Source organism: Apus apus, chromosome W, assembly GCF_020740795.1.
Source record: "Apus apus isolate bApuApu2 chromosome W, bApuApu2.pri.cur, whole genome shotgun sequence".
In the NCBI taxonomy this organism is placed as follows: domain Eukaryota; kingdom Metazoa; phylum Chordata; class Aves; order Apodiformes; family Apodidae; genus Apus; species Apus apus.
In genome coordinates this window covers 8532699-8555448 of record NC_067311.1, presented here as the reverse complement: position 1 = coordinate 8555448, position 22750 = coordinate 8532699, and the positions used below count along the sequence as shown (strand labels likewise).

General features: G+C 44.3%; 1 protein-coding gene and 1 pseudogene across 2 annotated transcripts in view; one reads left to right on the top strand and one right to left on the bottom strand.

Moving 5' to 3' along the window:
* Positions 1-22750, bottom strand: part of LOC127395158 (zinc finger SWIM domain-containing protein 6) — a 210948-nt gene that overhangs the window by 60310 nt on the left and 127888 nt on the right. The gene's annotated exons all lie outside the window — the stretch shown is intronic.
* On the top strand, positions 4505-4625 carry LOC127395232 (uncharacterized; annotated as a pseudogene).

The following is a 22750-nucleotide window of genomic DNA, read 5'->3' as shown; positions in this document are numbered from 1 at the left end:
CTTCCCTGGGCAATCTGTTCCAGTGTCTTACTGCCCTCATAGTGAAGAATTTCTTCCTAATGTCTAACCTTTAAGTATTTCAAGGCCGCAATAAGTTCTCCCTGGAGCCTTCTCTTCTCCAGGCTGAACCACCCTAACTCTCTCAGCCTGTCCTCATAGGAGAGGTGCTCCAGCCCAGTGATTATCTTAGCAGCCCTCTCTGGATCCGCTCCAATAGGTCCATGTCTTTCTTGTGCTGAGGACTCCAGAGCTGGACACATTACTTGAGGTGGGCTCTCATCAGAGCAAAGCAGAGGGCCAGAATCATCTCCCTCGACCTGCTGGTCAATGCAGCCCAGGATCCAGTTGACTTTCTGGGCCACAAGCACATATTGCCAGCTCATGTTGTTTTTTATCCACCAGTATCCCAAAGTCCTTTTCTGCTCTCAATCCCTTCATCCCACAGCCTGTATCGATACTGGGAGTTGCCTCAACTCAGGTGCAGGACTTTGCACTTGGTCTTGTTGAACCTCATGAGGTTCACATGGGTCCACTTCTCTAGCTTGTCCAGGTCCCTCTGAATGGCATCACAACTCGTTTATATTATTAAGCATCAATACATTCAGCACTGCTCAAGACAAAAGAACTATGTTTATTGCAATGTAGAAAACAAAACAGAAGATGGGGTATATTGGAAAGCCTTATAGAATAGTTATCTTGGGCTTACTTATTTATTCTCAAAATCAAGTATTACTTTAGGGCACTGAGGAGACACTAAACAGCTCAGTACCTAAAAAAAAAAAAAAAAGGCAATTTATTACTTTGTAACCAGATTCCCAGTGTTTTCAGATGGAAGCAAAGGCAAAGTGCAGTACCTTAACCACATGTGGCATTTCAATCACCCAGCAAGGCAGAATGAACACTACCGAAATACATCATGCCCCTACAAAATGAGTGGCCTTTTCTGCATCTCAGAAACACAACTAGAAGCAAAGGAATTCACTTGCCATCTGAAGAAGTTCCACTATGCATGCAGTACATCTAAGAGGCAGGAAAGGGAAGAGATACCCCAAAGTACCAAAATCCTTTAAAAACTTCTGTGGTTTAAAGAGGGAAACTATGTCATTGGCCTGGTTTGAGCCAGGATGAAGCCAATTTTTCCTTTACAATTTTTTTTCATTCAGAAAGCTTTCTTTTAACTAGCAGAAGAGCGTTCCAACTGACTGATAGCAGTGCAATGTTTTTCCTAAGCTGATCCAGAAATTGGAAAGCTAGGGAGTGATCAGCAGGACTCACTCACCCTTCAACAGTACTATCTAGCCAGTACGAAAGCCTGATGGTGAGTGGAAGCTGACAGTGGACTATTGTGGTCTCAATGAGGTGACACCACCACTCAGTGCTGATGTGCTGGACATGCTAGAACTTCAGTACGAGCTGGAGTCAAACGCAGCTAGGTGGTATGCCACTATTGACATTGCTCATAGAATCATAGAATCATAGAATCCTAGGGGTTGGAAGGGACCTTGAAAGATCATCTAGTCTCATGCCTTTTTCTCTATTCCTCTAGCACTAGAGTGCAGGCCACAGTTTGCTTTCACCTGGAGGGGAGTCCAGTACACCTGGAATCAACTGCCCCAGGGGTGGAAACACAGCTCAGCCATTTGCCATGGACTGATCCATGCTGCACTGGAGAAGGGTGGAGCTCCAGAACACCTGCAGTACATAAACAACATCATTGTGTGTGGTGATACGCCAGAAGTTTCAGAGAAAGGTGAAAAGATCATCCAAATTCTTCTGGATGCTGGTTTTGCTATAAAAAGATGCAGAGTCAAGGGACCTTCATGAGAGATCCAGTTCCTGGGAATCAGGTGGCAAGATGGACGTCGCCAGATCCCAATGGATGTGATTAACAAATTAACAGCTATGGCCTCACCATCTACCAAAAAGGACACTCAAACCTTTTTAGGGACTGTTGGTTTCTGGAGAATGCATATTCCATGTTACAGTGAAATTGTGAAACCTCTCTATGAAGTGACCCAAAACAAGAGTGACTCCAAATGGGGTCCTGACCAACAGAAAGCTTTTGAACAGATTAAAAAGGAGATTGTGCAAGCAATAGCCCTTGGACAGTTCCAACAGGGCCAGACATCAAGAATGTGCTCTACACTGCAGCCAAACACAACAGTCCTAACTGGAGCCTCTGGCAGAAAGCACCAGGGGAGACTCGAGGTCGACCCTTGGGATTTTAAAGCCAGAGCTACAGAGGTTCTGAGGCCAACTACACAACAACTGAGAAGGAGATTCTTGCAGCGTATGAAGGAGTTAGAGCCGTTTCGGAAGTGATTGGCACTGAAGTGCAGCTCCTCCTGGAGCCCAGATTACCAGTACTGAGCTTCATGTTCCAGAGTAACCTTTCTCCTATCCATCATGCCACCGATGTGACTTGGAGTAAATGGACTGCTTTAATTACCCAGTGAGGTCGAATAGGAAGGCCTAAATGACTAGGTATTGTAGAAGCAATTACAAACTGGCTAGAAGGCACACACTTTGGAATGCCACAAAAAGAAGTGGTGAGACAGGCTCAAGAAGCTCCACCATATGGTCATCTACCTGAGACTGAGAAACAATTTGCTCTTTTCACCGATGGCTCCTGTTGTCTTGTAGGAAACCGCTGGACGTGAAAAGCTGCCACGTGGAGTCCTACATGACTAGTTGCACAAGCAGCTAAGAGAGAAGGAGAATTGAGTCAATTCGCAGAGGTAAAAGCCATCCAGCTGGCGTTGGACATTGCTGAGCAAGAGGGGTGGCCGAGGCTCTATTTCTACACTCACTCATGGATGGCAGCAAATGCCTTGTGGGGTTGGCTAAAGCAGTGGCAGCAGAACAACTGGCAGCGAAAAGGTAAACCTATTTGGGTTGCTGACCTGTGGAAAGACATTGCAGCTAGGCAAGAGAAACTGGTGGTGAAAGTGCATCATATACATAACTCTGAGTCGAGCCACTGAGGAACATCGACACAAGCAACGAGCAGATGAGGCTGCTGAAGTGTTCCAGATAGACTTAAGACTTTGAACACAAGGGTGAGCTTTTTCTGGCTCGGTGGGCCCATGATGCTTCAGGTCATCAGGGCAGAGATGCAACATACAAATAGGCCTGTGACCGAAGGGTGGATGTAACCATGGACGCTACTGCACAGATTATCCATGACTGTGAGACGTGTGCTGCAATTAAGCAGGCTAAATGGTTGAAACCTTTGTGGTATGAGGGGAGGTGGTCAATGTACAGGTATGGGGAGGCCTGGCAAGTTGATTATATCACACTGCCTCAGACCCACCAGGGTAAGTGCTATGTGCTTACAATGGTGGAAACAAGTACAGGATGGTTGGAAACATATCCTGTGCCTCATGCCACAGCCAGGAATACTATCCTGGGTCTTGAAAGGCAAATTTTGTGGAGACATGGTACTCCAGGAAGAATTGTGTCAGACAATGGGACTCATTTCAAAAACAGTCTTGTTACTGACTGGGCTAAAGAGCATGGTATTGAGTGGATCTACCATATCCCGTAATATTTTATAATAGAACACTAAAATCAAGGTGAGATTTTTCCTCCTCAGCAGCTATTCTAGAATGCTTTTACAAAGAAAATTAAAGGTTACATAGTATTTCAACAACTGCAGTGTTAAAACCACTCTCCCCAGAACACCTGTGTAATTCTTGTACCTTCAGCAATCTTGCTCAGGTTTAAGTGACTGCTAATGAGCACTGCTATTGATGAACAAGAGGAAAATCATTACCTCAATGCCCCTGAGCTGTGATGGCTCTGCAAAGCTAAAGAGTTAAAAAAAAACCCCAAACAAATCCTAAGTCTTTAAGCACTAAAGGCATTTCCATCATAAAGCTGTGGTGCTTCTGAAAGAGCATTTTTACATAGGCAACAAAAGTGACTGGATTTACATCAGGCAGTGCTTTGGCCACAGGTTGCTCTAAATCAAATTTTGCTTTTGAAATCAGCATATTTTTCACTTGCGGCCTCTTCTAAAGGCTGACAAAGTGGTTCTTGTACCACCTAGCAATCTATATATTGCTGAAGAAGCCTGCATTTCACTGGGTATTTTTTAAAAGGTATTAAAACTGAAAAGGTTGAAAAGCACTTATCGAGACTGTCAGGGAAACGACTCATGGTAGTGTATCACTATATCAGATCTAAGGTATTTTAAGCATGCCCAAGACTCAAGCTAACTTGACATTTTGATTTTGGGCTTGTCACAACTGTGTAATTTCTATCTCTATTAGGGTTTGAGTAGATGTTAGAAATTAAATTGCATAACACAATCTGTCACTTTTAAATCTCAGATCATGTTACCTCTTTAGCCAATACTAAAAGGATACCAGCAGGGAAGGAAAATTACATGGTCAGATTTGTAAAAACGTGCTTTCAAAGAAGTCCTGAGAACTTGAAAAGCAGAGATAACTACAACTCTTCAGATGTATAGGAACTGAAAGTTGTATAGCTGTAAAGATGTATTGCTTCTTGGCCTTTTGGCTAAGATCAAGCGTAGTATCTTGATGGCTACAGAACATTCTTTGTTGGATTTAATAAAAATACATTAAGATAGAATTAAGCTTAATAGAAATTTACTGGAATAATGAATTTCCTTTATATAATTTACTGATTTAGCTGAATGTTAGCTGACTAGGTTATTTTATTTTATTTTTAGTAGAAAATCACAGAATCACAGAATTGTCATGGACGGAAAGGACCTCTGAGATCAGACTCCAAGCATCAACACAAAAAAAACCCCTAACAAACACAACCACACACACTCTACCAGAAAACACCCACAAAAAAAACAAAAGAAAAAAAAACCAACACACAAGAAACCAAACCCTAAAACCTCAGCCCCTAGAACATGCCCTGAAGTGCCACATCTACATGTTTCTTGAATACCTCCAAGGATGGTGACTCAACCACCTCCCTGGGCAGGTTGTTCCAGTGCCTGACCACTCTTTCAGTAGAGAAATTCTTCCTAATATACAATCTAAACCTCCCCTGCTGCAGCTTCAGACCATTTCCTCTGGTCATGTCCTTATTCACTTGGGAGAAGAGGCCAACACCCACCTCCTTTCAGGTAGTTGTAGAGGGCAATGAGGTCCACCCTTAGCCTCCTCCAAACTAAACATCCCCAGTTCCCTCAGCTGCTCCTCATATGACTTGTTCTCTAGACCCTTCACCAGCTTGGTGGCTCTTCTCTGGACATGCTCCCAGCACCTCAATGTCCTTCCTGCAGTGAGGGGCCCAGAACTGAGCACAGTACTCGAGGTGCAGCCTCACCAGTGCTGAGTACAGCACGATACCTTCCCTACTCCTGCTGGCCACACTATTCCTGATACAGGCCAGGATGCTGTTGGCCTTGGCCACCTGGGCACAATGCTGGCTTGTGTTCATCTGGCTGTCAACCAGCACCCGTAAGTCTTTTTCTGCTGGGCGGCTCTCCTGCCACTCTTCCTCAAGCCTGTAGCATTGCATGGGGTTGTTGTGACCAAAATGCAAGACCCAACACTTGGCCTTACTGAACCTCATACAATTGGCCTTGGCCCATCGATCCAGCCTGGCCAGGTCCCTCTGTAGAGCCTTCCTACCCTCAAGCAGATCAACACTCTCACCCAATTTGGTGTCATCTGCAAACTTACCGAGGGTGCACTCAATCCCCTCATCCAGATTACTGATAAAGAAATTGAACAAGACTTGCCCCCAAACTAATTCCTGAGGGACATCACTGGTGACCGGCCACCAACTAGATTTGACCCTGTTTATCACAACTCTCTGGGCCCGGCTATCCATCCAGTTTTTTAGCCAGTGAAGAGTACACTTGTCTGTGCCATGATTCGCCAGCTTCTCCAAAAGAATGCTGTGGGAGACGGTGTCAAAGGCCTTACCAAAGTCTAGGTAGACAACATCCACAGCCTTCCTCTCATCCAAAAGGTGGGTCACATGGTCATAGAAAGAGATCAGGTTGGTCAAGCAAGACCTCCCTTTCATAAACCCATGCCGGCTCACCCTGATCCCCTTGCTGCCCTGCACTTGCCGTATGACCTAACTCAAGATGAGCTTCTCCATGATCTTTCCCAGTACCGAGGTCAGGCTGACAGGCCTGTAGTTCCCTGGATCCTCCTTCAGGCCCTTCTTGTAGATAGCGTTCACATTAGTCAGCCTCCAGTCCTCTGAGACCTCCCCTGTTGACCTGGATTGTTGATAAATGATGGAGAGAAGTTTCGCAAGCTCCCCCACCAGCTCCCTCAGCACTCTAGGGTGGATCTCATCTGGCCCCATAGACTTGTGAGTGTCTAGGTGCAGAAGCAGATCATTAACTGCTTCCTCCTGGATTACAGGGGGGTTATTCTGCTCTCCGTCCTTATCTTCCAGCTCAGGAGGCTGAACACCCTGGGGGAAGCTGGTCTGACTATTAACGATGGAGGCAAAGAAGTCATTATGTACCTCAGCCTTTTCCTCATCCTTGGTTGCAATGTTCCCCCTGGCATCCAGTAAGGGATGGAGATTCTCTCTGGCTCTCTTTTTATTTTTTATGAATTTATAAAAACTTTTTTGTTGTCCCTTATGTCAGTGGCCAAGTTGAGCTCCAGCTAGGCTTTTGCCTTCCTAATTTTCTCTCCGTATGACCTAATCAGATCTCTGTAGTCCTCTTGAGTTGCCTGTCCCTTCTTCCAAAGGTGGTAAACCCTCCTTTTTTTCCTAAGTCCCATCAAAAGCTCCCTGTTTAACTAGGCTGGCCATCTTCCCCACCCTTTAATCTTACAACACATGGGCACAGCTGCTCCTGGGCCTTTAAGATTTCCTTCTTGATGAGCATCCAGACTTCTTGGACCCTTTTGCCCTTCAGGACTGTCTCCTAAGGGACTCTCTCAACCAATGTCCTGAACAGGCCAACGTCTGCCCTCTGGAAGTCCAAGGTGGAGGTTTTGCTAACCCCCCTCCTAACATCACTAAGAATTGAAAACTTAAACATTTAACGATCACTAAGCCGAAGATGGCCTCCGACCACCACATCTCCTAGTCCTTCTTTGTTCGTGAGCGGGATGTCCAGCGAGGCACCTCCCCTGGTAGGCTCACTTACTAGCTGTGTCAGGAAGTTATCTTACACACACTCAAGGAACCTCCTAGACTGTTTCTTCTCTGCTGTGTTATCTTTTCAGCAGACATCTGGCAATTGTGAGACTTCAGCCAGCCACTTATAGAATACTTCATCTGCCTCCTCGTCCTGGTTGGGTGGTCTATAACAGACTCCCAGCACAATATCTGCCTTATTCGCCTTCCCCCTCATCCTTACCCATAAACACTCAACTTTATAATCAAGCTCTATACAATCACTGCCTCTCCTACCTTGCCTATCCCTTCTGAAGAGCTTATATCCATTCATTGCAGCATTCCAGTCATGACAGCCATGCCACCATGTTTCCGTGATGGCAACTATGTCATAACTGTCCTACTGAATGATGGCTTCCATCTCATCCTGTTTGTTGCCCATGTCATGTGCATTAGTGTAGATGCACTTGAGCTGAGCTATTGATTTCACCCCTAGGCTCATCTCTGGTGGGCCTGGTTTTATCCTCTTCCCTGTACAAGTCTACTTTAAAGAGCCCTGCTCTTTAAGAGTCCATGAGCCCTGCTAACTTTTGCCCTAGTACCCTTTTCCCCCTGGGATGATGAAACATTTGTGAAACAATGTGCTTTGTGACATGTTGATTTGGGCTCACCCCAGGCCTTTTGCATGTAAAGAGATAACAAACTCAAGGAACTAGCAGCTTTGGAAATTGACTGAGACCAGCTAGATTTGCCACCCAACATTATGCATGCATTGGAGAAGGGATTAACCAAAAGACACCTCAGAACAACTCCCCCCCAGAAGACCAGGGAAGACTCCCAACTGAGAGGCTTAAAGCACACAGATAAGGAAAAAAGCAAATATTACAATGAATTCCAGGAAATCTGATGCATATGTATCTAGTAGGACAATATAAGCATCCAGCGCTGCAATAAAGAATGTCTACCTTCTAAAATTGAAATACAAGTGTTAGAGGATTCTTTCAGTGACCGAATTTTATGGTAACAATCTGTGATAGAAATATTGATTCTATTGATTTAAGCCTTTATTTCACAATTGCAGCTCTGCCATGTAGGTGAATCTTTTAAGTGGTTGCAGGGAATGCTTAGAATTGTTGGTCAATGAAAATACAATAGGAAGATTTAAAGGGTCAGAGGGATGTCTTTTCTACTAGTTGCTGTGTCAAAAAACATCTTCCAGCTCAGAAACTTCCTAAATTGCCTCCAGCTGTGAATGCTGCACTGCTATCCATATATATACACACACATTTTGATTGATAAGAAATTGTATCTCAATGGAGATTTATCTTTAATTAATCTTAGTATGCTTGCTTTTAAGTCATATTAAAAATAGCCTAAGATTCTTCAGCTAAGCTTCCCTATTTAGGGAAAAAAAAAAATCCCTTCCATAACTGTTTATATTTTATCAAAAGCTCATAGGTCAGTTTGTGAGAGAAGGTTAAATTTCAACACAGTGACCGCAGATTCTTTAAACAGGATTCCTTTACAAGAACAAGGGTGTCTGCTGCCCCATGCCAGCAGTACTGCCCCCACCAAGACCTCTTATCCTGGGTCTAGGAAACTGGCCGCCGGACACGTCTACACCACTGACTCTGCCGGGACAACTGTACACTGATTGGCAGATGGCACTTGTTCAGCACCGTGAACAGAACCTTGGGGAGCTGGCAGCTCTTCTCACGGTGCTCTGATTTTTGCAATGAAACTGTATATATAGGGGAGTTCAAGTGTATGAGTCACACCATTTGTAACACAAAAAATTAACAATGAGATAAAGGTAAATCAATCAAATGTGAGATATTTTTTAAAATTAGTGTTAAACAAATGCAATTAAAAAACATCAAAACAGTTTTAAAAAGTGATGTTCAGGACTGTGACCTGAAATGAGCTGTTCATAATACGTCTGATTGAGTTGCCTTTATCTAATTGTTAATTTTGCGTGTTAAAAATTGTGTGACTAATACACTCCCCTATATATACAGTTTCCTTGCATAAATCAGAGTACTGTGAACAGAGCTGCCTCCTCCTTGTTCTGTTCACTGTGCTGAATGAGCACCATCTGCTGGTCAGTGTGCAGTTGTCCAAGAGGTGAGATGGCAGTGTAGAAGTGTCTGGCTGCCAGCTGGCAGTGTCCAGTTGGCAGTGTCCATTTATCCTAGACCCAAGCAGGAATACTGTACACAATTATTTGTAACACTGAACACTCAAAGAAATTTCGAAAACAGGGTAACGGCCTTTTATATTTACAGTCATTACAGGTTACATGTTAAATATAATCAACTCCCAAGTTCTAAGAGGCAGCAGCATTTTAAAAAAATTAAACACTTTGATAATTTACATAGCAATTTCAAGAGCAACTGCTTTCTACATGAGCAGCCGCCTTCAAGAACTGGTGTCATATATATAGAACTTAACTTTGAAAAGTAAATAGAAGAAAATCTAGAGCTTTGACTAAAATAGGCTAAGAATAGCCTATATTGCAAACTACTCAGAAGCAGATCAACAGTAAGTTTTTGTTAAAATAATAACAGAATGTAGCATCTTCAAGGTAAACTGCTTCCCATGTCCTTATTTCTGAAGTATCACAAGAGTTGTTTTAATCTTCAAATGAAACCATGCCAAACTACTCACTCAGTCATTTGTAATTTTTGAACTTCATTTTAAAAAAATCTTATTAATTTAAGTATACAAATGACCTGTAGATCAATTAATTTTTATTCAATACAATTCCATGGTAGCATCAGGAGAAGATTTGGAAAAACAATTACAAATAAAAAGCATGAGTACTATGCAAAGGTTGAATGGTCCCAGCTAGAAACCAATATTGCTGTATGCTGATTCACAACAGAATAGTAATTGATTTTATAAACTTAGTGTGCTCAGAATTATTCTAAATGGTAATTATATAGAAACAAAGATAATAAAAATAATAATTAAAAAGATGCTTTTCATTTACCAAATGGTTCAAAGTCTAGATATAAGTCACTTTATCTTGTATTTAATTTCAGAACTCTTGGGTGGAATATAACACCTGTTCAGCAGCATACAGCATCAAAGAAAACCAGCAATTGCTTTGAAGCAGCCAGCGGTAATAGCAGAAATTGTAAAGACAGGACAGGCTACACTAAGTTGCTCAGGGTAGCAGGACGCTCCATCGTGCCCGCCTCAGGTTCACTCTATGATTCAACTGCTTTTTGTCTTGCAGTTTTGCAGGCCCAGGCCTGAAGTGGAAAGATTCTCATGAGAAAGGAAAAGGCCTAGCAAGCTCTGAGCTGGCAACAACCGTGAAAGGTATAAACAGAGGGCCAAGCTGATGTTCATAACACCAGCTGCTCTCCGGTGTTGAAGAACACGAAGCCCAGCCTAGCCACAACTAGGCCTGAAATGGAGATAAAGTAAGAACGAACAGATAAACAAAAGAGTTTGCTTGGTGGGAACAGAGCCTTTGTGGGTTTTCTACTGTTTTCCTTTTATTCTCCAATGAGAGACTTTGGAGGTATGGCTAAATAGTTAAATGACAGCAGCCAATCCACTTTATTCTATAAAAGCCTGGTCCCATCTTTGATTGGGAAACTTCCCGTACATTTTCCCAGGAGGTTGCTGGATGTTCTCCTCTCCAGCAAGGATGCCTGCCAGAGAGATTAATTCTCGATAATTAAGATCCACCCAGTGACACCCAGCTGTGGCCAGGCAAGGGTGAGAGAGATTAACTCATTTATTGTCTTTATTAGCAAACTTAACATTAAGTAATTTTCATCATTAAGTTTAAAGATTATAGAATCCTTTAAAATTGATAATTAATGTTCTAGGCCTAGTATAAAACTTGGTCATAAGTAAGTTGCTAGAATTTAAATGGTTAACCTTTATTGTTTGATCTAACTACAAGTAGCAAATATCATTGTTAAGGTACCTTTTGCATTCAAACCAGCTTCTGTTCCAATCTCCCAATTTCCCTACAATTTGACTGTGCTTGTGCTTTCTACTTTAAGGAGTTAAGACTTCGGTGTTATATGCAATAAATCTTGATCTGTGCATATACATCTTGTCTGCTCTCTTGCCCTGTTCGGAACACTCAGGAAAGTTAATAAACCCCCATCGCATTTTTAACTTACAAAAAATTATTTCCCTTCCATCTGCACATAAAGAAAAATGAATAAACTTATCTGCTGATAATATCTAACATCTCCTGCTAAAATTTAAAATTCAGGTCTCACAAACATCATATAGCAATAAGTTTCAAAGTCTACTTGTGTATGGCAGATAAAAGAACTTCCTTATCCGTATATACTAGCATGCAGTGTTTTCATTTTATTTTTACATTCCATGTCTTAAACCAAAATATCACTATTTTCTATATAACAAGTTTTATTTTAATGCATAATGTATCTGCAAAAACTTTTCCTAAAAAATCTAAATTTTGTAAAATATTCTTCCATATTATTTTGCAGATATTAATCTTTCATTTTACATCATATTACTAATTTAGCTCCTCTTGGATTTCTGAAATGTCTCTAGTTTTGACTAATCTTCTTGTTACTTCCTTCTAAAATCCAGTTGTTCTGGTTTGGTTTCGTGGATTTTTTGGTAGCGAGGGAAGGGCCCCAGGAGTGGCTCCGGTAAGAAGCTGAGAAGCTACTCCTGCTTCCAAAACCCAGCCAAAGATCCATTACAGGGACAATAGATGCGCCTCAGCGATTAACATACGAAAGAACTGCTATAACACCTGAGCAGAGCTAGGAGAGGGGGAGAAGAGCTGTGCAGGAGGAGAGCGGTGCTGGTGGTTGGTGACAAAGAAGGGGAAGAAGGTGCCTGATAAGCATAGGATACTCGTTAGTAAATTCAATAGAAATATAGCCTAATAAAAAATTACTAAAATAATGAATTTGCTATACTAAGGGTTACTTTTAAAACTATGTGCTTTGTGAAACTATCAGTCAATTATGCCAAGCATCCTGCAGGTTGTCTTCTAAGAACCTGTGGGCCTACAGACAACACTCATGTTGATTCTGACCCACCTGGGCAATCTACCAGCGGGAGACTGGAGACAGGACCAGGACCAGAGACAGGACAAAGGACTAGAATCAACAAAGACCCCCACAGGAGACCCTCGAGTATGCATAATTACAAAGATAGCCAATTCCAGGAAATAAAATGACTATGTAAAAGAATTCTGGGAACTCATTGACATGGAACTGAATATGCGTGTTTTTGGTGTATATTAGTTGGGGTGTTTCACTAACTCGTTGGAGCACTCATGGTGGAGAATCCCCAGTGCTGCCCAGCGCTGCAATAAAGAATGCCTGCTCAATAACAGCTTGTTTGTTGTTATTGGGTCTTAATCTCGGAATCCTTACCCAGCCGCACCCCACTTCGGTGAGGAGTGTTAGAAAGCAAGGGGTTTGGAAGCTCCGAATTTTTGTTTCAAAAGGAAACCCACCTGCCATTTACTATGTTATTCTCTTGCAACTAGTCTCTCGATCAATTTTATTTGTTTAAGCAGAACTATTGATAAAGGGGACTAGCACATAAAGAGTAAACAAGATGGCATTGTTTAGCTTAGATAAGACTTGGAATGTAAATGAGGGTATTGTGTGAGGGGATGTTTAAACAGGAGCTTGCTGAGAAAGCAGAAACGTCGTGCAGACCTCGGCAGATCAACTAGATTCGAAAGGAAGGAATGCCAGAGGTGAAAAGTGCACAGCGAGAAAGACATACGGCCTTCATCCCAAAGACCCCTGCCCGCGACCCCCAGGAGACACTGCGCAGACGCAGCAAGGAGGAGTCTGGGGTGGCAACTATGATAATGATTTCCTGAAACTAATTGTAATAACCCCTCCCTATCCTCGGACACCTAATGTATATGCAACAGCATGGATGAATATGTATTACTTTGTGTCATATAATGAGCTTGCCAACAGCTCTAGGGTGTGCACGTTTGTGGAGGAGCGATCCCCCGTGCACCCAGTGCTGAATAAATATACCTTCTTTATAACCTTATACGTTGTAAGGTCGTTATTCCGCACGTCACTGTCCTGGTTTGAGCCAGGATGAAGCCAATCTTCCTTTTACTGAGATGTTTTTTTCCTTCAGTGAGCTTTCTTTTAACTAGCAACACTGTGTTCTAGCTAGAGCTGATAAGACACTGGAATGTTTTTCTAACTGCTGGGTCTTCAAGGTCACACCTTCACTCTGCCGGCTCAGACACTACGGGGAGATCTATGACCCCCCCGTAGGAGGCTGAGTTAGACAGACAGCAAAATTGGCCAGAGATATTCCATTCCATATATCTATGTAAGCTCAGAGGAAGGTCAGAGATCACAGAAGACAACTTCCTTCCTGCTTTTTCTTCCCTTCTCTTCCGTCCATGGCCGGCGTCCGGGGAGGACTCCGTCCATCCATCACCGTCGACCCTTAGGCTCGAGCTCTCCTGACCCTCGTGACTCTCCGCTTTTCTCCAGCAGCAGCTCCTGGATTTCTCGGGACTGTTCCAGCTGAGGGGAGTGCTGTGGGAGTTGCTGGGGGTGGGGGGAGGCGAGAGGCTTTTGCACATACCTGAACATATCTGTATATAATTGCATATATTTTCTTATATCATTAGTGTTTAATTAAAGCTGTGTAGTTTAGTTTTCAATCCAGCCAAGTCTCTCTCTTTTTCTCTCTCTCCTTCCCTATCTGGGTGGGAGGGGGAGGGGATCGAGAGCATTGTTGTCAAATGTGAGTCAAACGGTGAGGATTTATTGGCACCAAACGTGGGGCACAATTTTAAGACCAGATTATAAATTTGCACGAATTGGGAGTGTTCAAAATTCCATCTCTGATGGGAGGAATCCCTCACATAGCAACGGGCAACAGCTCTGCTGAATTTCATGATGGATTGAAAACTGAACAGACACTTTCTGCAATGAATCTACCGGACTTTTTCCAAACATGCAACTGTGCATGTGGTATACAGACAAGAGCATACTGCTCTGTGTGGCTCCTCGACACAGCTGTAGCCATAATCAACCGTATAATTACCAGCCTAGTGATCCTAATGGTTATGATACTGTTCTTTATGGGAGCACTGTATGTACACAGTTACAGTACAAATCCTAAAGTGAATGGAACAGTCCGTGTTGGTAATAGCAGTAGCAAGTTCAATTTCACCTCTCCATTTTCTTTCAAGCTGAGTCTCTGTGGGGAACGGTCCATCTTCTCTTCCCCCACGTAAGACTAAACAAAATGCCTTTCAAGCCAGCAAAACGAGAGTGGCGCCTTTTTACTGATTTGGCCAAGGACAGACTGGAACAGGCCTCTTGCTCTACCAGATAACTCCACAGCAAGAAAAACAGCATAAGGGTTATGATAACTGGCAGAAAAAATGGACAACAGGTTAAAGACTGCCTCTAATAGAGCACGTACCTGGCCAGTGCTAATTGGCTAATTTGAACAGTGGTACTTTCTCGAACAGTGATTTCTGATCTATAAAAGAGGGCAAGATCCGCAGGCCGGTGCTCTCTGCCTGACCGGGACGAGACCCTGCTGCAGTATCTGGACCTGCCTGGAACGCCAGCCTCGCTGTCCGGAGGAGCCGAGAGGGAAGGGGGGGCTGCCTGTGCCCGCTCCGTGGAGACCCTGCCTGCCCAGCCTAAACTAAACCGGACCAAAGTAGGACCTTGCTCAGCCTGCATTCACCACCTACTTTGGGACTAAAGCCGTGCTTGCCGCGGCTGCTGCTGCTGGGAGGGGTTGCCCCGGTTACCGGGAAGACGGCCCCCCCATGGATCTCCTGCCGAACCTGCCAGCCGCATCCCGGGAACCACGCGCTACGGAAGGAGGGTAAACACACACACACACACTCTAACTTTCCTGCCGGGCTCAACTCCTACCCTTTCACTCCATTGATTTTACACTCTTCCTCGGAGTGTGCCTTTAATAAGACCATAGTACCTTTGAATCCCTTTTCCAATATACACCTAGACAACCTCTCCTGAACCTTGTTCCCTTAATTAGTGTTGACCCTTAATAAACCGATTAATTCGTAAACTAACCATTGGTCTCAGTAGCAATTTGTGAGCGTGGTGGGAGGGTATTCTAATCTACCCTCTAAGATACAGTCCAGCAGTGGCCGTTCCTCTGTGAGAGGCAAACGCCACGTGTGACCCTCGGGCTCATTCACAAACCTCTCCATATTGGGGGGGGGAGTCGCAGAAATATCCTGACAGCCAGTAGCCCCCCAATACCGGCAGTCAGTCTCCCAGCTCTTGATCTGAATAGCATTGTTGCAGTGGGGATGCTTCTGCTGAATGTTTATAATATATTGTGGATATGTAGGGTGAAGTGTTGCTCCACTCACTGCCAATCCCTCACAGGCAATGCTGCTGCTACTGTTGCTGCTGCCACCACCACTGCTGCTGATACCACCACATGTACTGCTACAAAAACAACTGCTTCTACAAAGATAAAGTCCACTCCCTTTCAAATCAAGCTAGTTTACCCTGTGACCAGGAGCAAAGCAAAGGCAAAAAGCCAGAGTTTCTTCAGGCAACAACAGAGACTGAAACTGAGGAGGCAGAGGATTCTAAATCACTTGATGGAGCAGGTGCTTCTCAAACAGATAAAAAATCAGACCACTGTCAAGCAGATAGAACAGCAGGCCCTCCTCAATCAGATGACAACAATGACCTTGTCCAGCCTTTCTCTATGAAGGAACTGCACATCTTGAGAAAGGACTTCCCCACGCTGATGGTGAGGGAATTCTTCCTTGGTGGCTCCGATGCTTTGATAGTGGGGCTGAAACCTACAACGTGGATGAGAGAGAAGCCAAGCAGTTGGGATCCCAGGCCAGAGATGCTGGTATTGACAGAGCACTTAGTAGTAAGATGGGAACTACCACCCTGTGGGACCGACTTCTTTCAGCTGTGAGGGAGAGATACCCCCACAAGGGTGACATCGAATGGCGCCGAAGCAGAACACCCACTCTTGAGAAAGCCATCACATATTTGAGAGAGATAGCTTTGCGAGAAGTGATCTATAATAAAGATGGACTTTACAAATCTGTAAGCGACACACAAATGTTCCAGAGGTTTGCTCAGGCTGTACTAGCAGCACATGCCCATATATTCTCCTTCATGGGGTGCTTGATGATGACGCAGGACCAACTGTGCATGAGGTGGCTTTCAAAGTATGGCAGTATGGAGACGTAATCTCTGATTCCCATCAGTTCCACACCTCAGCCATTGAACAAATGACTGACAGAAAGAATAAGATGCCAAACAGATGGGGAGGTAAACTCCAGAATCTCCCTAGAGACAACTAGTCACATGTTGCAACCATTAAGAAGAGACGTCCTGCTATGAGACAGCAGTGAGAGAGGCAGGACCCACTGCAACGCCACCTGTGGTCTCTCTTGCAAAATTATCGTAAAGAGGACATGAGAATCTGGGACAAGAAACCCACTGATGTTCTACAGATACGTGTGCAAGTGCTACTAAACAGAACAAAGGCAAGAGATGGTTCTTCCAAGAAGAAGGCTGCACCAGTCATCACCCAGGATGGTGCATCGAACTCTAATGCTCAACATTAGAGGTGCCCTGCCTACAGCCAGGGGGAGGAGAGGGACAACAGAGTTTACTGGACTGTATGGATTCGGTGGCCTGGCACATTAGAACAACAAAGGTATAAAGGCCTGGTGGACACTGGTGCACAGAGCACCCTAATGCCATTGAATCATAAAGGGACAGACTCTGTCACTATTTCTGGAGTGACAGGAGGATCTCAACAACTGACTGTTGTGGAGGCCGATGTGAGCCTCACTGGTAAGGAGTGGCAAATGTACCATGTTGTGACTGGCCCAGATGCTCCGTGCATCCTTGGCATAGACTGTCTCAAAAAAGGATATTTCTGAGACCTTGAAGGGTACTGTGGGCCTTTGGTATAGCAGCTGTAGAGACTGAGGACACTGAACAGCTGCATACTTTGCCTGGCCTTTCAGATGACCCTTCTCTAGTGGGGTTGCTGAAGACTGAAGACCAACAGGTGCCAATTGCCACTTCAACGGTGCATAGACGACAGTATCGCACCAACAGAGACTCTGTGATCCCCATCCATAAGCTGATCCGGCAATTGGAAAGTCAAGGAGTGATCAGCAGGACACACTCACCCTTCAACAGTCCTATTTGGCCAGTGCGAAAGCCTGATGGCGAGTGGAGGCTGACAGTGGACTATCGTGGCCTGAATGAGGTGACACCACCACTCAGTGCTGCTGTGCCGAACATGCTAGAACTTCAGTATGAGCTGGAGTCAAATGCAGCTAGGTGGTGTGCCACTATTGACATTGCTCATGCCTTTTTCTCTATTCCTCTAGCACCAGAGTGCAGGTCACAGTTTGCTTTCACCTGGAGGGGAGTCCAGTACACCTGGAATCGACTGCCCCAGGGGTGGAAACACAGCTCAACCATTTGCCATGCACTGATCCAACCTAGCCTTGAACACTTCCAGGGATGGCGCTTCCACAACTTTCCTGGGCAACCTGTTGCAGTGTCTCAGCACTCTCAGTGAATAATTTCTTCCTAATATCTCATCTAAAACTCCCATCTTTACATTTTAAGCCATTTTTATGAGCAAGACGACAAGGTGTTATGGCTTATATGTCAAGCATAACTACACTGTTAGCAGCATTTGTCTCAGAAATCCATACTAGTTTTATGCAAATGCAGCACAAGGACAAGTGTATTTCTAATAAACCCACACAAACCCTTTAAAATCTCAACAGATCAACTGCACCCTCCTTGTGGTGATGTCCTGGTTTGAGCCAGTATTAAGCCAATTTTCCTTTTACTGATTATTTTTTTCCTTCAGTAAGCTCTCTTTTAACAAGCACTAAGTTTTCCAGCTAGTGGATTGATAACACTAGAATGTTTATGTTACTGCTCAGGCTCCAAGGTCACTTATTTTCTCTGCTGCCTCAGATGCTACTGGAAGCAAAATAGTCGTATCTGTAACCCCTGTAGGAGGGGTGGACTAGACAGACTGCAAAATTGGCCAAAGATATTCCGTTCCATATATCTACGTAAGCTCAGAGGAAGGTCAGAGATCACAGAAGACAACTTCCTTCCTGCTTTTTCTTTCCTTCTCTTCTGTCCATGGCCGGCATCTGGGGAGGACTCCATCCATCACCATTGATCACTAGGCTCGTGCATTCCTGACCCTCATAACTCTGCCCTCAGCTCCAGTCTGCTCTGTTGCTATCTCCGGCAGTGGTCCGGGACATTTCAGAACTGCTCACAGCTAAGGAGAGTGCCATGGGAGGTGCTGGGTGTGGGGGGGGCAATAGGGTTTTGAACATTCCTGAACATACTTGTATATAATTGTACATATTTTCTTTTATCATTAGTATTTCATTAAAGCTGTCTAGTTTAGTTTTCAATCTGGAAAGTCTCTCTCCTTGTTATCTCTCTCCTTTCCCTACCTGGGGGAGGGGATTGAGAGCATTGTTATTGCTGGTTTAATTGCCAATCCTGAGTCAAACCGTGACAGGTGACTTCAGGGAAAGCTGCGTGCCCATCTGAGATCTTGCCCAGCTTTCACAGCTGCCCAATTCCCTGCAGGAGTGAGACAAAACCCTCCCACTGAGAAGGGAACAGAAAGAGCCTCAGGCTCAGCTGCTGTAATGCTACAAAGCCTACCATCTTTGAGAAGGAAGTATAATGACCCCACACTCTTCAGCCTATTTGGGTTTCAAGTTTTTGTGTGTATGTGTGTGATCTTTCCCCCTCCCACAGTGTGTGTGTGTATGCCTGTATTCATATTTCTTCCTCCTCTATCTCTTTGAGCACCTTCCTCCTCCCCTGATATCTGCTCCATTCTGGTTCTTTCAATTCACTGGTTCCTGTTCTGCTCCTAGCACTGAGAAGTCAGGAAAATGTTCACTTCTGCCCAGATTTTACCACATGCCAAGTGGAAGGAGCCTGGAGGATATTCTTCCTATTTCACTCTGATGCTGCTCAGTGGAAGCCCTCATGAGCTGGCCCTTAAATATCACCACCAACCTGAAAGCTTACACTGGCCTCAAACAAGAGATTCATTAATATTTAATTAAAACTGTCTAGTTTAGTTTTCAATCCGGAAAGTCTCTGTCTCTCTACACTCTCTCCTTTCCCTACCTGCGAGGGGGGGGGGGGGATTGAGAGCATTATTGTCACTGATTCAATTGCCAATCCCAAGTCAAACCATGACACACATCTTCCCCTGAACTAAACCAAAAGTAACATTCCGATTTGGATTCCTTGACTATGACCCATGTCTTTCCAGTATGAAGCTGCTCACAGCACAATGGCAAAATATCATAGAATCATAGAATCCTAGGGGTTGGAAGGGACCTCAAAACATCATCTAGTCCAACCCCCCTGCCAGAGCAGGGTCACCTAGAGTACATCACACAGGAAGGCGTCCAGGCAGGTTTTGAATGTCTCCAGTGAAGGAGACTCCACAACCTCTCTGGGCAGCCTGTTCCAGTGCTCTGTCACTCTCACAGTAAAAAATTTTTTTCTGATATTCACCTTAAACCTCCTATGCTCCAATTTGCATCCATTACTCCTTGTCCTATCACTGGTCATCACTGAAAAAAGCTTAACTCCATCTTCTTGACACTCACTCTTTACGTATTTGTAAACATTGATGAGGTCACCCCTCAGTCTCCTTTTCTCCAAACTAAAGAGACCCAGCTCCCTCAGCCTTTCCTCATAAGGGAGATGTTCCACTCCCTTAATCATCTTTGTGGCTCTGTGCTGGACTCTTTCCAGCAGTTCCCTGTCCTTCCTGAACTGAGGGGCCCAGAACTGGACACAATATTCCAGATGCGGCCTCACCAATGCAGAATAGAGGGGGAGGAGAACCTCTCTTGACCTACTAACCACACCCTTTCTAATGCACCCCAGGATGCCATTGGCCTTCTTAGCCACAAGGGCACACTGCTGGCTCATGGTCATCCTCCTGTCCACCAGGACCCCCAGGTCCCTCTCTCCTACACTGCTCTCCAGCAGGTCAGCCCCCAACCTGTACTGGTGCATGACATTTTTCTTCCCCAAATGCAAAACTCTACACTTGCCCTTGTTGAACTTCATCAGGTTCTTCCCCGCCCAAGTCTCCAGCCTGTCTAGGTCTCTCTGAATGGCAGCACAGCCTTCTGGTGTGTCAGCCACTCCTCCCAGCTTGGTGTCATCAGCAAACTTGCTGAGGGTACATTCTGTCCCCTCATCCAGGTCGTTGAGGAAGATGTTGAACAACACCGGTCCCAGTACCGACCCCTGAGGGACTCCACTAGTCACAGGCCTCCAACTAGATTCTGCCCCATTGACTACAACTCTCTGACTTCCTCCTTTCAACCAGTTCTTGATCCACCTCACTGCCTGATCATCAAACCCATACTTGATCAACTTATCTACAAGGATGCTGTGGGAGACGGTGTCAAATGCTTTACTGAAATCAAGATAGACCACATCCACCGCTCTACCATCATCTATCCACCTAGTCATTTCCTCATAGAAGGCTATGAGGTTAGTCAAACATGACTTACCCTTGGTAAAACCATGTTGACTGCTCTTGATGACCCCCATGTCCTTGATATGCCTAGAGATAGTGCCAAGGACAAGTTGTTCCATCACCTTTCCAGGGATGGAGGTGAGGCTGACCGGTCTATAGTTACCCGGGTCCTCCTTCTTGCCCTTCTTGTAGACTGGAGTGACATTTGCTATCCTCCAGTCCTCAGGCACCTCTCCTGTTACCCATGACTTACCGAAGATGATGGAGAGTGGCCTAGCAATGACCTCCGCCAGCTCCCTCAGCACCCTTGTATGCATTTCATCCGGACCCATCGATTTATGGATGTCCAGATTACTCAACTGATCCCTAACCCAATCCTCATCTACCTGGGCAAACTCCTCCTTTATCTTGACTTCTTCTGGGGCTATATGAAACTGGGGCTCATGGGGAAAGCCTGCAGGAGTAAAGACAGAGGCAAAGAAGGCATTCAGCACCTCTGCCTTCTTTATATCCTCTGTCACCAGGGCACCCACCTCATTCAGCAGTGGGCCTATATTGCCTCTGGTATTAGTTTTGTTGGCTATGTATTTGAAAAAGCCCTTTCTATTGTCTTTAACCCGACTTGCAAGTTTAAGTTCCAAGGAGGCCTTAGCCTCCCTACATCCTCTGACAACAGTCCTATATTCCTCCCAAGTGACCAGCCCCACCTTCCATGATCTATAGATTTTCCTTTTCCACTTGATTTTGCCCAGCAGTTCCTTTTTTAACCACGCTGGTCTCCTAGCTCCCTTACTAGATTTTCTACCCATTGGGACACACTGATCCTGTGCTTGCAAGAATTGGTCCTTGAATGTTGACCAGCTATCTTGAGCCCCTTTACCTTCTAGCACCCTGTCCCATGGGACTTCCCTTAACAATTGATTGAGGAGGCCAAAGTTTGCTCTGTGGAAGTCCAGAGTTCTGGTCCTGCTGGGTATTCTGTTCCCCCCACACAGGATCCTGAACTCCACCATCTCATGGTCACTGCAGCCAAGGCTGCCATTGACCACCACTGCTTCAACAAGGCCCTCCTTGTTGGTGAGTACAAGATCCAGCAGCGCTCCTCTTCTAGTCAGCTTGTCCACCAAGCTATCACAAACTAATATGCAAATATTTCCCCCCAGAAGATAATTGGAAGACCAGTCATGGTGTGACTGCAATTTTATATTAATTTCACAAGGGAATTATTATTAGAACTGTCATATTGCAGTGAGGAATTGCCTATTTTGGTTCAACACTAATCCATTTGACCTGGAAAAAGCCAGCTTTACTAAAGCAGATCTTTGTTTAAAATAGCTCTCTTTTTGAAAGCTGAATGAATGACGATTGTCATTCATTTTAGTGTGCCTCACACTACAAAGAAATAGGTTACATCACTGCTTTACATGATGCATACATTCCTTGTACATACAGGGGAAACATCAATACTTTTGTATTTCTCAGTCAATATCCATATCGAGGAATTCATGAGAGAGAAAGGAACAGTATGCCTTTACACTGATTAGGATTTAAACATGCAAATTGCAAAACATTAAGAAGTATTCACTCACGGTAAAAGTAGGTGTTGTAATAATTACACATCTTGTATATGCATGTAAGCCAAAGAAAGTGCAAGGAATGTATACAGACTCTCCCAAGAGATTAAGCATTGCTCAATTTTCATAAACCCTATTATATTTTACTTTTGTCCCAGTAAATGGGAGGGTGGTGGTGGAAACAGATTTAGTGGGGGGCTAGGACACTAAATATGACTGAAGATCCAGTGTACAATTCTGTTTAACTGTGATTACAGTCTTTCCTAGAAATGTGTTACCCTGTCAGGGCTGCTGTGTAGCTAATTTTGGGTCAGTGTTTTCTCATTTACAATACCTTGGACTTTGCCTTGGAATTTTATGTTTAATATACTTAAGATCAATCCATTCATTTGCAAAATTAAAATATGCAAGAAACCGATGCATGTTTGACGTCTTTGCTCTCCCCAATAATGCACATCTCTTTATTAAAAAAATAAAAACCCAAAAGCTACCAGGTTAGTAACATTTGATTATTTCAAAGAAAGCAGAGCCAGGTA